The sequence below is a fragment of the Saimiri boliviensis genome, chromosome 19, assembly GCF_048565385.1.
Source record: "Saimiri boliviensis isolate mSaiBol1 chromosome 19, mSaiBol1.pri, whole genome shotgun sequence".
In the NCBI taxonomy this organism is placed as follows: domain Eukaryota; kingdom Metazoa; phylum Chordata; class Mammalia; order Primates; family Cebidae; genus Saimiri; species Saimiri boliviensis.
In genome coordinates, this window is record NC_133467.1 from 27943983 (window position 1) to 27956279 (window position 12297).

Here is a 12297-nt window from a genome sequence, read left to right on the forward strand (position 1 = left end):
AAGTGAATCCAATACTTAGTAATTAGTTTATTTGTGTTATTTATAGAGTAGCTTTTCCACAGAAGACTTCCAACAAAGAACTTTAACATTGCACATACTTTATTTTTTTTTGAGTTGGGGTTTTCTTTTGTTGCTCAGGCTGGAGTTCAGTGGCGTGATTTTGGCCCACTGCAACCTCTGCCTCCGGAATTCTAGCGATTCTCTTGCCTCAGCCTCCTGAGTAGCTGTGATTACAGGCATGCACCATGATGCCCAATCAATTTTTTTGTACTTTTAGTAGAGACGGGGTTTCATCATGTTGATCAGGCTGCTCTCGAACTCCTGATCTCAGGTGATCCACCTGCCTCAGCCTCTCAAGGTGCAAGGATTATAGGCATGAGCCACCATGCCCAGTCACACATAACCCTTAATATATTGTATTAAAAATGAGGAAAAACTGATTAAAAAATTCTTGTGCCTCTGCTGCCTGAGTAGCTGAAACTGCAGGTGTGTGCCAGCATGCCTGGGTAATATTTTTGCATGTTTTTTGAAGAGATGGATGTCCTGCCATGTTGCCCAGGCTGGTCTTGAACTCCTAAGCTCAAGCGATCTGTTTGTTCAGCCTGCCAAAACGCTGGGATTACAGGCATGAGCCACCACGCCTGGCCCCAGTGCTAACTCTTATCATTGCACTGTAAGCATATGTATACCTGTTTGTTTCTCCATTAAACTGTGTTCCTTGAGAATGCATTACTGACTTATAATCCTGGTGCTTAGCATTGTGTTTGACATATGTAAGTTGCTGATCAAATTTGTCAAATGAGTGCACCTTTGAATAAATGAATGAGAGGCTATTGGTGTGTGTAATAGGAACGAAAGGAAGACATAATTGCTCTGTACTTGGGGAAATGCAGTACTTATATTTTAGTTGTGTGAAAGAGAAAACCACACATAAAATTATTAAAGCTAATTTACTCTAACACGTGGTTTACGTCCGGTGCTGTTTATTCACAGAAGGAAGAGCCTGTGTGAGTTGAGATGGTGACTGGCTTCATGGAGGATTGAGCATGAAAGGATGAGTCAGACTTAAAATATAATCACAGAAACCTGATGATTGACACTGAAAATAATATATTACATAAATTTGGGTCATGCAGTTTTAATTTCGCTAAACTTATATCCCAAGCTGGAAATTTATGAGGAGTTGTCACAATGGATACAAATAAAACACTTTGAATACTATTAGAGCCATATCAAATAGTTTTACATTCAGTAGCTACTAGCAGAGTTACCATCAATATTAATTTTTTTTAAAAGTCATGACTATTGACATATAAATTTTGAATTATGCAAAATTGTTTGGAATAAAACCCCCAAATCCCCGTGTTTTATGTTTTTTTTTTTTAACATGGTTCAACGTAGACAAAGAGGTAAAACTTTCCATCCATACATGCTTTGTTTCACAATTTCATAAATTGCATGAAGATCTGTGCTTTTAGAAATTTATAGAGGCAAAAGGGTTCCAGGCTGCAGACCTACGACAAGCAAGCAGTGGATAATGGAGGGAATAAGTTACTGAGGAAAGAAATCATTATGGGGTCAGAATTACAGACCTATTGTGAAATGAGGCATGGGACATCACCATTGCCAAAGTTTTAAGTTAATTGCTGGCACTTCTCTGTGCATTTGATCAGACATGAAGGAAGAAATTCTCCTTGCCCTTCATAAACTGTCAACAAGCCAAATGAAATATGTGTTGAGAGTAAATGCAAACCATTTTCATAGTTAGAGGAGAACATGATGCAATGATTTAAGCACCTGGAAAACATAGCTCTTTCTCCATTATACTTATTTTTTATATTAAAGTAATGTACTGATTGTGTACTTGAAAGGATACATTGGGACATTCTTTTTGATTTTCTTCAACTTGATAGTAAAGCAATATATAGCCACCTCTGAATTGCCCATATGTGGATTTTCTGATTTGTTAATTATCTATGGCACGTTTTCCAACTCTGAGGGCCTAGGAATCCATCCTAGGACTGTTTCTCCCTGCTCAGAAAAATGAAAAAATCATTTGACTCTGAACCCAAAAAAATGCAAGTTTGCAGGTCAATCTGTTGCAGAAATAAAAAATTATCATGTGATACACTTTCAAAGCCCCCAGCAGAATGAATGTATTCCTTTATATTCCTATAGCAATTTTTACCAACTTCTATTACAACATTTATCACATTTTAATATAGTTTTTCATTTACTTGTCTGACCCCCTTAGGCCTTTGGGAGCCAATGGTAAATTCATTTTGCTTCCCTTAGCTCTAAATTCTCTATCTGTATTCAATAATGTTAATTAATGTACAAATTAATGAATAAATAAGGTTTTACATGTATGGCTTCTATTAGGATAAGGAGAATTGCCTGTAAATAACTTAGGTTTTATAGCATTTAAAGCTGTAAATAATCATAGAAACAGCCAGTACAATATGTTTTTAAGCTTTCTTTCCAGCAAAAGAGTTCTGATTTTAATAAAATGTTGCTTTGAACTTTATAAAGTATGAGGCAGAGGGATGTAAAGGGACCCAGGTGAAAAGGAAAGACACAGCCCATCATCCCATCCCCTTGACTACACCAGTGGTCAGGCCAGAGCCCTGTCCCTAACACAGAGCACCAGGCCTCTACGGAAAGCACTTTGGAAACAATCTTGCCAGTACCACCTGCTAGTTTTATACACGAAGCCCGGAAGTTTACTGGAGCTCCTCATGGTTATTTCCCAAGCCAAGACTGGAACTTAGGTCTCTTGTATGAACAATGCTTTTCCAACAATATCATGTTTTTTACCTCATTATTATTTCTGTTTTTGTTTCAGATCCCTCACCCTGCCATTCCTCTTCAGTGTGGCAAAGGAAAGGCAGCAGACTGTAACATCAATGAAAGTAAAAAGGGGAGACCATGTGACTAAACTTCTGTTGTCGGAAGTACTCTCTTGGTATGCCGCTAGCATCCCATTACTGAGTGGGATAACCTGTGGTGTGGCTGAAAGCTTATTGGACAGGATGCTTCGAAAAACCCAGACATGATTTCCTAACATGAATATGCATTAATTCTCCCATGCACAAGAGTGGTTCAACCAGCTCTTGACTGTGTGGTAAAGGGGAATTGGTATAAGAGAGATAATAGAAATCCATAGAGAATTGAAACCCTCACAGCAACTAGCATCTCTAGTTTCTTTCTTGTCTTCTAAATTTTCATCTGGATCTGCAAAAAAGTAGCCAAAGTGACAGATGATCTTACCTAATGGAGATGCACACAGACAATAATAAGGATGATAATGGTAATGCTCAGGATAGTAATGCTTACACGTCGAAATCGAAACATATTTATAGGTAGCACTAACAGGCTTTATTTCATGGTATCCTTAAAACAACCTGTGTAAAGAAAGCAAGCGATAAAAAAAAGTGAAGAAACTGAAGATATAGGCTAAAATGACTTATCCAAGGTGACAATGAGTGGCAAAAATAGGAATGAAACTGTTTTTTTTGTCTACACAATATAATCATGACATGACGTCATTGCAGCTGTAGGAAGCAGCTAAAGGCTTCCAAGCAACCCTTATATTAGTTTTTGCAACACTGAGCTTTTGAATCTTTCCTACCTTATCCTCTCCATTTTTTCCACCCTTTCTCACTGGGTAGTCTGTTTAGCATTGCTATAAAGTAATACCTAAGAGAGGATATTTTATGAATAAAATAGGTTTATTTGTTCACAGTTCTGCAGGCTGTGCAAGCATGGCACCAGCATTGCATCTGGTGAAGCCCTCATGAAGCTCCCACACATAGTGAAAGGTGCAGGGGGAACAGGTGTGTCACAAGAGAAGAGAAGGGGCGAGAGAGGGAACAAGAAGGATACCAGGCTCTTTTTAGCAAGCAAGTCTCATGTGAACTTAATACTGTGGTAATGTTATCAAGCCATTCATGAGGGATCAATCCCATTACCCAAACACCTCCCACTAGGCCCCACCTCCGACATTGGGAATCACATTTCAACATGAGATTTGGAGGGGACAAACATCCAAACCGTGTCACTCATGGTATCAGCAAACATTTATTCAGGGGAACTGGACTAATATGAGTATAATGGAATAGGAAATTTGTCATAGGATTTAGTCCGTGCACAAATGTGGGAACAACTGGGTAAGTGAAAGTCCAGTGAGGGGAATAGACAATGAGAGGAAGGTTGCTAACCAGCCCTAGGTGAGCAAGTCAGAGCTTGCAGAGAAATCTGAAGTGTGGCACACCTAGCTGCACAGTAGGACCACAGAAGGCACTGGCATAGAATCTGTAAAATGTTGTTGGCTTTGATTGGCTACTGCCTCTGTGAGTTCATAGTAAAGTATCTCGTGAGATTAAAGTGGGTGTTGGTTACAAGAACAAACATGAGGAAGAAGAGTTGGACATGGAATGGGGACCAAAGGGGGAAAACTAGAACCCGTCAGCATCTGTCTTCTTACCACTTCTAACCGGTAAACGTCTCTAGAAAGTAATGGCTGCGGCTTCACTTTCACTTGCCAAACTCATGCAAACTTTGGTTTTGGCCAACTCACACTCAGGGCCATAACGGGAAGAGGGCGTTGAAACATGTGGCTCCCAGTGTTAACAAGCTGTCGATTGAACAATCCCACGCACTGCTGTGCCCCAACACATTTGTCGATCACACAATTTTGTAAAGCTGAAAGATATGCTTTCTGTACAAAGTAAACTGCCAAAACCTTAAAACTTCCAGGAAAAAAATGCAGAAGAATATCTTTGCAAAACTGGATTGAGCAATTTCTTAGACAAGACACAGAAAGCAGCAACTCTAAAGGAAAAACTGAAAAATTAGAAATCATCAAAATTTAAACTTCTAATCAGAAAACACTACAGGTATTGATCGACTTATGACCTATGCAACTTACGACCATTCGACTTTACGACCACAATCGCTAGCCACGACTGCTCCGCGTCTGGCCGCACAAACGTTGCCCAGCTGGGCATACGACAGTGCGGACCAGCTTCTGGCAGTACTACCATCTCCACGTGCACCATTTCAACTGTACATATAGCCTACTCAACTTACGACCAAATCGTGTTACGACCATTCCGCGGTCCCAACCGTGGTTGTAAGTTGAGCACTACCTGTATTCAGGTAATTGAATAAATTCAATAACATATAGTACAACTGTAATATTGGGGTTCAGGGATTCAGGGTGCCTTTAGCTCCCCTGAGGGGACGTTTCTCCAGGTTCTTGTCCTCCTGCCCTCTCAAGAATGAGAGAGGGGACCATAGTGCAGTGTGCAGTAAATGCCAGACCCAAAGTGTTTGTAGAAAGTGGTTTATTTAGAGAGAGAGAAACAGCTAACTTTCACACTGAATCAGAGAATCTAGAAAGATGGAATCCAGGAGAGGAAAGCAACTTCCACACTGAGTGGAGGGGAATAGAGATGGAGTGTGGGAGGGGAAGACAGGCTTCCACAAAGGGAGCGTTCGGGGAAGGGGACCCAAACATGGAGTCTGAAGGGCTGTGGAAGAAGGGGGCTTTTAACCCGGGAGGAACCCACCTTCTCTAAGACCCCAGGCCAATGAAAGGAGTTCCTTAGAACTTCCGCTGGAATGATTTACCCTTAGTTTCTTCCCGCGCCCACGAAATTCAAACACAAACCTTAAATCTGCCAGATGGAGAGAGCTGGGATGGGGGCATGGCACTAGGAAGTTCTTGCCCTTGTGGACCCGGAAAGAGAACACCTTCCCTCATTCCCCGCTCTGAACAGGAAAGCCCAACTTCTGTTGGAACACAGGTGTTGATCCTCTTTAACTACTTCCTGCTGAAATGGGACGTAGAAGGGGCCCTGCAGTTGAGCTTTCCTCCAGAGGGGAGCCTCTCTGGGGTGCAGGTTGATCTAGAGGTCCACCATAGAGCTCACAAGCCAAGGACATCCAGGGTTTCAGCAGTAGGATTATTTGTTTCCTTATGGTTCTATAAGAAATAAATGTGACAAGGTGGTTAAAGATGAAAAGCCCAGAGGCCAACAAATGTAGAATGGTTGTAAATGAGCCTAGGAGAGAACAGAGCCAGGTTCTTGAAGGTCTTTAGCCCTTTATTTGATTGATTCCTGAGTTCTGTGTTTAAAACAACACTTAACTGGTTTACAAAGTAGCAGCATTTTTCCTAGGAAGAAACAGGTTCCCTTCCCACTATGAAAAAGATAATCAGAGTTTGAGAGATAGCAAAGTTGAGGGTTATAGTCCTGCTAATGCCAGGATATAAATTAGACTTATGTGTGGTTACTTCCCTGAGGATCTTGTTGGAAAAGCAGATGTAGGTTTTCTAAGAGCTCTCAGGAATACGAAGGGTCATCTCCTGGAACTTCAGGCTGCGGAGTGGAGGGTCCGTGACTTTCCTCAGGGAGTATCCAAGGCTTCAGCCAAGTGTGATGAATCCATGAGTCTATTTCCACTACCTTAATTGCCATTGGAGTGGACAGAATGACCGAAAATGGTCCTTCCCATGATGGGCCTAGAGAGGGAGAGTCTGAGGGGAGAAAATTAACAAGCACCAAGTTTCCAAGGCAGGAGAGAAATACTGAGAAGGCCATGCAGTGTCCAGGAGAAGATTGACTTCCTGGACCTCTGTGGTCAGCTTTACCCAGGGCTCTGTGAGGGTGATGGCTTGTGCTGGCACTTGCTCCAGGAACCCTCAGTCCTGCCATCGGGTTATCTGGTCAGACACCTCAGGCCCTGAGAACCTTCATCCCCTAGGACAGTGTGCTTTCCAGTGATTCCCTTGGCACAGTGGGCATGAACGGAATGGTGGTCCATTCCTCTGGGGACAATTTCTTATAAAGTGTCCCTTCAGACCGCACTGGTAACAAGTTCTGCCAGACTGGTGGCTAACCCAAGCCTTTCCCTCATTTGAGCCCCTGGGGTCTGTTTGCCTGAAAGCCATGACTAAGGCTGATCTCTCGTATTTCTCTCAGCCTGTTCCTCCTGGTCTCTAGTATAATAAACTCCGAGGTTGCCTGGTTCAGTAATGATTCTAGGCTCTGCTCTGGCCCCAAAGCCAGCTTCTGGAGCTTCCTCCTGATATCTGCTGCTGAATAAGTAATAAACTTGTCCTTTAGTATGAACTGACCCTCTATGGAGTCTGGTGACTGGGGTGGGGGTGGGGTGGGTACTTCCTTAAGCCTTCTGCAATCCCTCAAGGCAAACTGTTGGGTTTTCTTCCCTTCCCTTTGGGGGTTAGGTTTTCCGTTCAGCAGAGGGTAATTTGGCCACACTATTTGGCAGAGAAAAATGAGCCACTTCTTCCTTAAATACTGTATGTCAAATTGGTCCCAATGTTCCAGTATACACTTCAATGGGGACTTCAGCTTGGGAATAGAAGCACCCATCTGAAGTCAAACACAAGGGATGCCCGCATCCCTGGTTAAAGAAATTACAGCCACTTCGACCTGAGACATCCCCCAGGTAAAATGGGTACTAAAATGAAACGTCTTTCAGTCAGTACCCTGAAATTTTGTGTGCCCAAGATGTGTGATCCATCTTATCAGAGGGCCTCCTATGTACTGGATTTGACTCATGACCTACCAGCATATAGGACCACTCTCACTACCTGCACGACCTCCAGTGACTACCACAGAGACGTGGAAAGACAGGGGCTATTGGGTTGAGTAGTCACTTACCAGTGAGCCCCAACAAGGCCAGTGAGGCTCAGGAGATGGGTACCAATATTTCCCAACAAAAGTCCAATTTACACAGGCCAATTTATTAAACTGCCCCAGAAGGGTAAACTTCTAGGGAGGGACCATTAGAGCACACAGTTCAAAGAAGGCAGGCCACGTGGCTGAGGCTGGAGCAAATACCCTCAGGACCTGAGCCTCCTCTCCCCTAACCCATCTTCCCTTGTAGGAAAATGCTCTTACGGTTGTGAGACCTGCCATTGACTATTTGGGCCTGGAACTGTTTTAACTATGATCTTCTAGATAGAAAAGTTCTGCCAGAGAGAGAGCCAATCCTAAGCAAGACAAATTATACACCAAACACAAAGTCCCATAGCCTTCAGCTTCTGAATTTCTTCAAAAGGTTTCACCAAGTCAAGACTGGCTCCACCAGGGATTTGAACCAAGAACTTTGCAGTTGCAGGTCCTACACCTTAACCAACTATGCAAACAGGCCACATACATCAGGGGATGGCAGAAAGCTTTCTTGAGCCGTATTTTGAATGAGAATGCTGCACCCTGAGGCAGTGTGGCCTGCCTAAAAGCTGGGCGGGGTTGACGGTCATCAGCTTCCTTTCCTTCAGCTGCTTCCTTTCCCTCAGAGCTGCCCTAGCTGAGGAAAAAAGCCCCTTGCTGAGTCAGTTTAAAAGCTATGTTCACAGCTGCTGCTGGGTCCTCGTGATTGCCTCCGTGGCTTTCAGTCGCCATGTTGACCCAGCCAGAACCACTTGCATGCCTGGGCCACTTCCTGAGCTACTGCCCACACAGGGACCTGTGGCCAGCAGGCAAACGCCCTGGGGAGCCTTTTTACCCTGCTACCTGGGACTGGGGAATGCTGGAGGCATGTGCCAGGCTGCTGCGCTCCCTGGTTCCCTAAAGGCTCTGGTTGTACATTGCTCCTCTCCACTGTTTTCTCCAGCCCATGGCTGCCTGCTGGGTTCCACCTCTGGGGCTGGACTGTTCCCGACCTGCAAGGAGAGGAAGCCCCAGGGGCAGCACTTGCTCCCTCAGGTTTTGCTCCCAGAGATAATATCCGAAGGATAGAGAAGGAGATGGAAAGCAGAGAGAGAGCTTGAAGGTAAAAAAAAAAAAAAAACAAAAAAAACTGCTTTTAATTCTGGCTAGGCCGCGCTGCTTAAGAGGGGCTGGGTTGTGCCTCCAGGCACCTCTGCTTGGCTGCCACTGCTTCAGGTGTTCTTAAAAAGACAGGACAAAATGGGGCCAGTTTTACTCAAGATTTTAAAGTCGTCTTGTCTGGCTGTACCTCTTTTCTGGCTGTACCCTCTCCAGGTGTACCCCTCTCCCGGCTGCCTCACCTAAATGTAATATTGGGGTTCAGGGTGTCCTCAGCTCCCCTGAGAGGATGTTTCTCCAGGTTCTTAGCCTCCTGCCCACTCAAGATTGAGGGAGGGGACCACGGTGCAATGCTCAGTAAATGCTCAGTGTTTGTAGAAAGTGGTTTATTTATTGAGAGAGAGAGAGAGAGAGATTGAAAGAGAGAGAAAGAAACAGCTAACTCTTACACTGAGTGAGAGAGTCCAAAGATGGAATCCAGGAGAGGAAAGCAGCTTCCACGCTGAGTGGAAGAGAATAGAGAGAGATGGAGTTTAGGAGGGGAAGACAGGTTTCCACAAGGGAGTGTGGAAGGGGACTCCAGAGGGGAAATCCAGGAGAGAGAAAGACGGCTTCCAGGAAGGGAGTGTTCGTGGAAGGGGACCCAAACATGGAGTCCGAAGGGCTGTGGAAGAAGGGGACTTTTAACCTGGGAGGAACCCCACCTTCTCTAAGACCCCAGCCCAATGAAAGGGGTTCCTTAGAACTTCTGCTGGAGTTATTGACTTTTAGTTTCTTCTGGCACCCGTGAAATTCAAACATAAACCTTAAGTCTCCCAGATGGAGAGAGATGGGAGGGGGGCATGGCACTAGGAAGTTCTTACCCTTAAAACTACGCCCCCTTGTGGACCCAGAAAGAGAACACCTTCCCTCACAACCAAATCAATACAGAAGCAAGAGACTGGGAAGTAATATTCTCAGTATGTGTACCTATCACAAAGGACTTTAGCATTTACAAATAATTTCTGGAAAACAATAAAGAACTCAATGAAAAATGGGCAGAAGACACAAACAGACATTCCACAAAAGGAGATACAGGGACTAAAAAGTACATGGAAATGTATTCAACATTTTTAGCCCTTAGGAAAACTCAAAACCACAATGTGATACCATGCATGCACTCAAATGGCTAAAACTGCAAAGACTAACCAAATCAAATGATGACAAGCATGTGGAACAACAGGAATTCTAATGCATTGTTTTTAGAATGTAAAACATTACAACTACTTTGGAAATCAGGTTGAAAGTTTTGCTAATAGATACCTACTCTGTGACCCAGAAATTTTACTTCTGGATAGTAAAAGAGATAAAAATATAGTCTACAAAAAGACTTGTAAAAGAATGATTGTAGTACTTTTGCTTATAATAGTTCCAAACTGGAAGCAAGCCCCGTGTTCATCAATAGGAGGATAGATAATGATGATACTTTCATGCAATGGGATACAGTCAATAAAAAGGCATAGCCTACCAATACAATGACATAGATGGCATTCTAAAACTCTATGACCAATAGAAGCCAGATACAAAAAAGTGCATTCTCAATAATTTCATTTATACAAAATTTTAGAATAGACATAAAATAATCTACGTTAAAAGAAATTTGAAGAGCTATTGCCTATGATAGCAGAGGGTTTGTTGGGATTGACAGGGGGAAAAAATAAAACACTGAAATGGTGAAACGTTCTTATTTGGATGGGGTGCAGATGACTTGAGTTTGTGCGTTTATCAAAACTTATTGAACTATAAAATTTGAGCTATACATTGTACTATATTAGGCCTCAATACACATAATAAATTAATAAGAGAAAAACTTCAAAGAAATTACATGTAGCAGACTTACTTGAGCAATTAACAATTCAGGAATCGAGCATCACCTTAAACCAGGTTGAAGAGGCTCAGAGAGCTCCCCACAGCAACATGGGCAGGCAATATTTATAGACAGAAAAATAAAGTGACATAAAAAAACAGCTTGATTGATTACAGCTCAGCATTTGCCTTATATAAATATGGTCTGATCAATTGGCCACCTGTGATTGGCTGAAGCTCAGCTGGTGTGATTGGCTGGAAATCAGCTACTTCTTACAATAATATACTTGTGTTAGGTTGCAGGTTTTTTTTTTTTTTTTAATATGCTAAGTTAGATTGCAGTTTGCTACCTATGGAGGTGGTCTGAAACCAAATTGAATTAACAGTAATAAAAAAAGAATATATTTTACTTACATACCTGAGTATAAATTTGAATAAATTTTTGACCCTGCTACTATTTTCTCTTTCACTTTTTTGCCAGATTTTAAGAAAACGGTCTCTGGCATTAAAACATATAAGTTCAACCCCCAAATTAACCATTTTTTTGCCCCATAATTGTAGAGAAATTATTTATATTTTTGGGGGCTCCGTTTCCTTATCTATAAGATGAAAATAGTAATAATATCTTGGAGGGTTCTTGTGAGGATTAAATGACATAATATGTATAAAGAATTTACTACAGAGCCTAGAGCTACACCGTCTAATATTGTAGTTGACTATATGTGGCTATTTAAATTCAAATTAATTAAAATAAGGTAAAATTGATGATTCAGTTAGTCTCATGACAAGTGGCTAATGTCACCGTATATAGACAGAATATTTCCCTCATGGCAAAAAATTCTGTTCAGATAGTGCTGTCTTAGAGCATAGAAGCTGTTAAATAAGTTTTAGCAATTGTTATTATTACTACAATTAAGAGAAAAGACTCCCCTTAAAGATTTAGCATTTTATTAAAGAAGTGCATACAAAAAGTTAGAAAACAATACAAGTAAAAACTACAACTATGAAGAGTATCGTGGGAAGCAAGAAAAAAGCTCTGTTAGTGACAGGCAGGTAAGCATTACTTGGAGCAGCCCCTGAACTGTGTAAGATACAACTTAGTTGACTGGGGCTGATGAAAATTAGTACATATAAAATGTGGAGCTAGGGCAAACACTGAGCATATGCTGGCATGCACCCTTTACTAGGAGGAAATCTTTAAAGAGCCCATGCCGGCTGTGCTGGGTGGTGGAGTGATAGGAGAGTCAGGAGGTATTCTGAATTAAAAAAAAAAAAAACCTGCTCATGGGCAATAAGAGAAGAAAAGACACTAATGAGAGGTTCAGCTCTTCACCACCAATAGGCTTCGTGTGAGTGGTTAACATGGTTTGGCTCTGTGTCCCCACTCAAACATCATCATGAAGTGTAATCTGCCTGTGTCCAGGGAGGGAAGTGATTGGATTATGGGGATGGTTTCCCCATACTGTTCTCATGATAGTGAATCTCACGAGATCTGATGATTTTTAAAGTGGCAGTTTTTCCTGTGCATGCTCTGGTTCTCTCCTGCTTCCTTGTGAAGGTGTCTGCTTCCCATTCTGCCATGATTGTAAGTTTCCTGAGGTCCCCCCAGCCATGCAGAGCTGTGAGTCAATTAAACCTCTTTTCTTTA

The 12297-nt window shown here is 42.3% G+C and overlaps 1 long non-coding RNA gene across 1 annotated transcript in view; it reads left to right on the top strand.

The window, feature by feature from the left end:
- The window catches only part of LOC141582229 (uncharacterized), a 108944-nt gene extending 101942 nt beyond the window's left edge, over positions 1–7002 (top strand). The window contains exon 4 of the long non-coding RNA XR_012515035.1: positions 2846–7002. This is a non-coding gene — a long non-coding RNA (uncharacterized LOC141582229). The remainder of the gene's footprint in view (positions 1–2845) is intronic.
- Positions 7003–12297: the final 5295 nt, after the last annotated feature.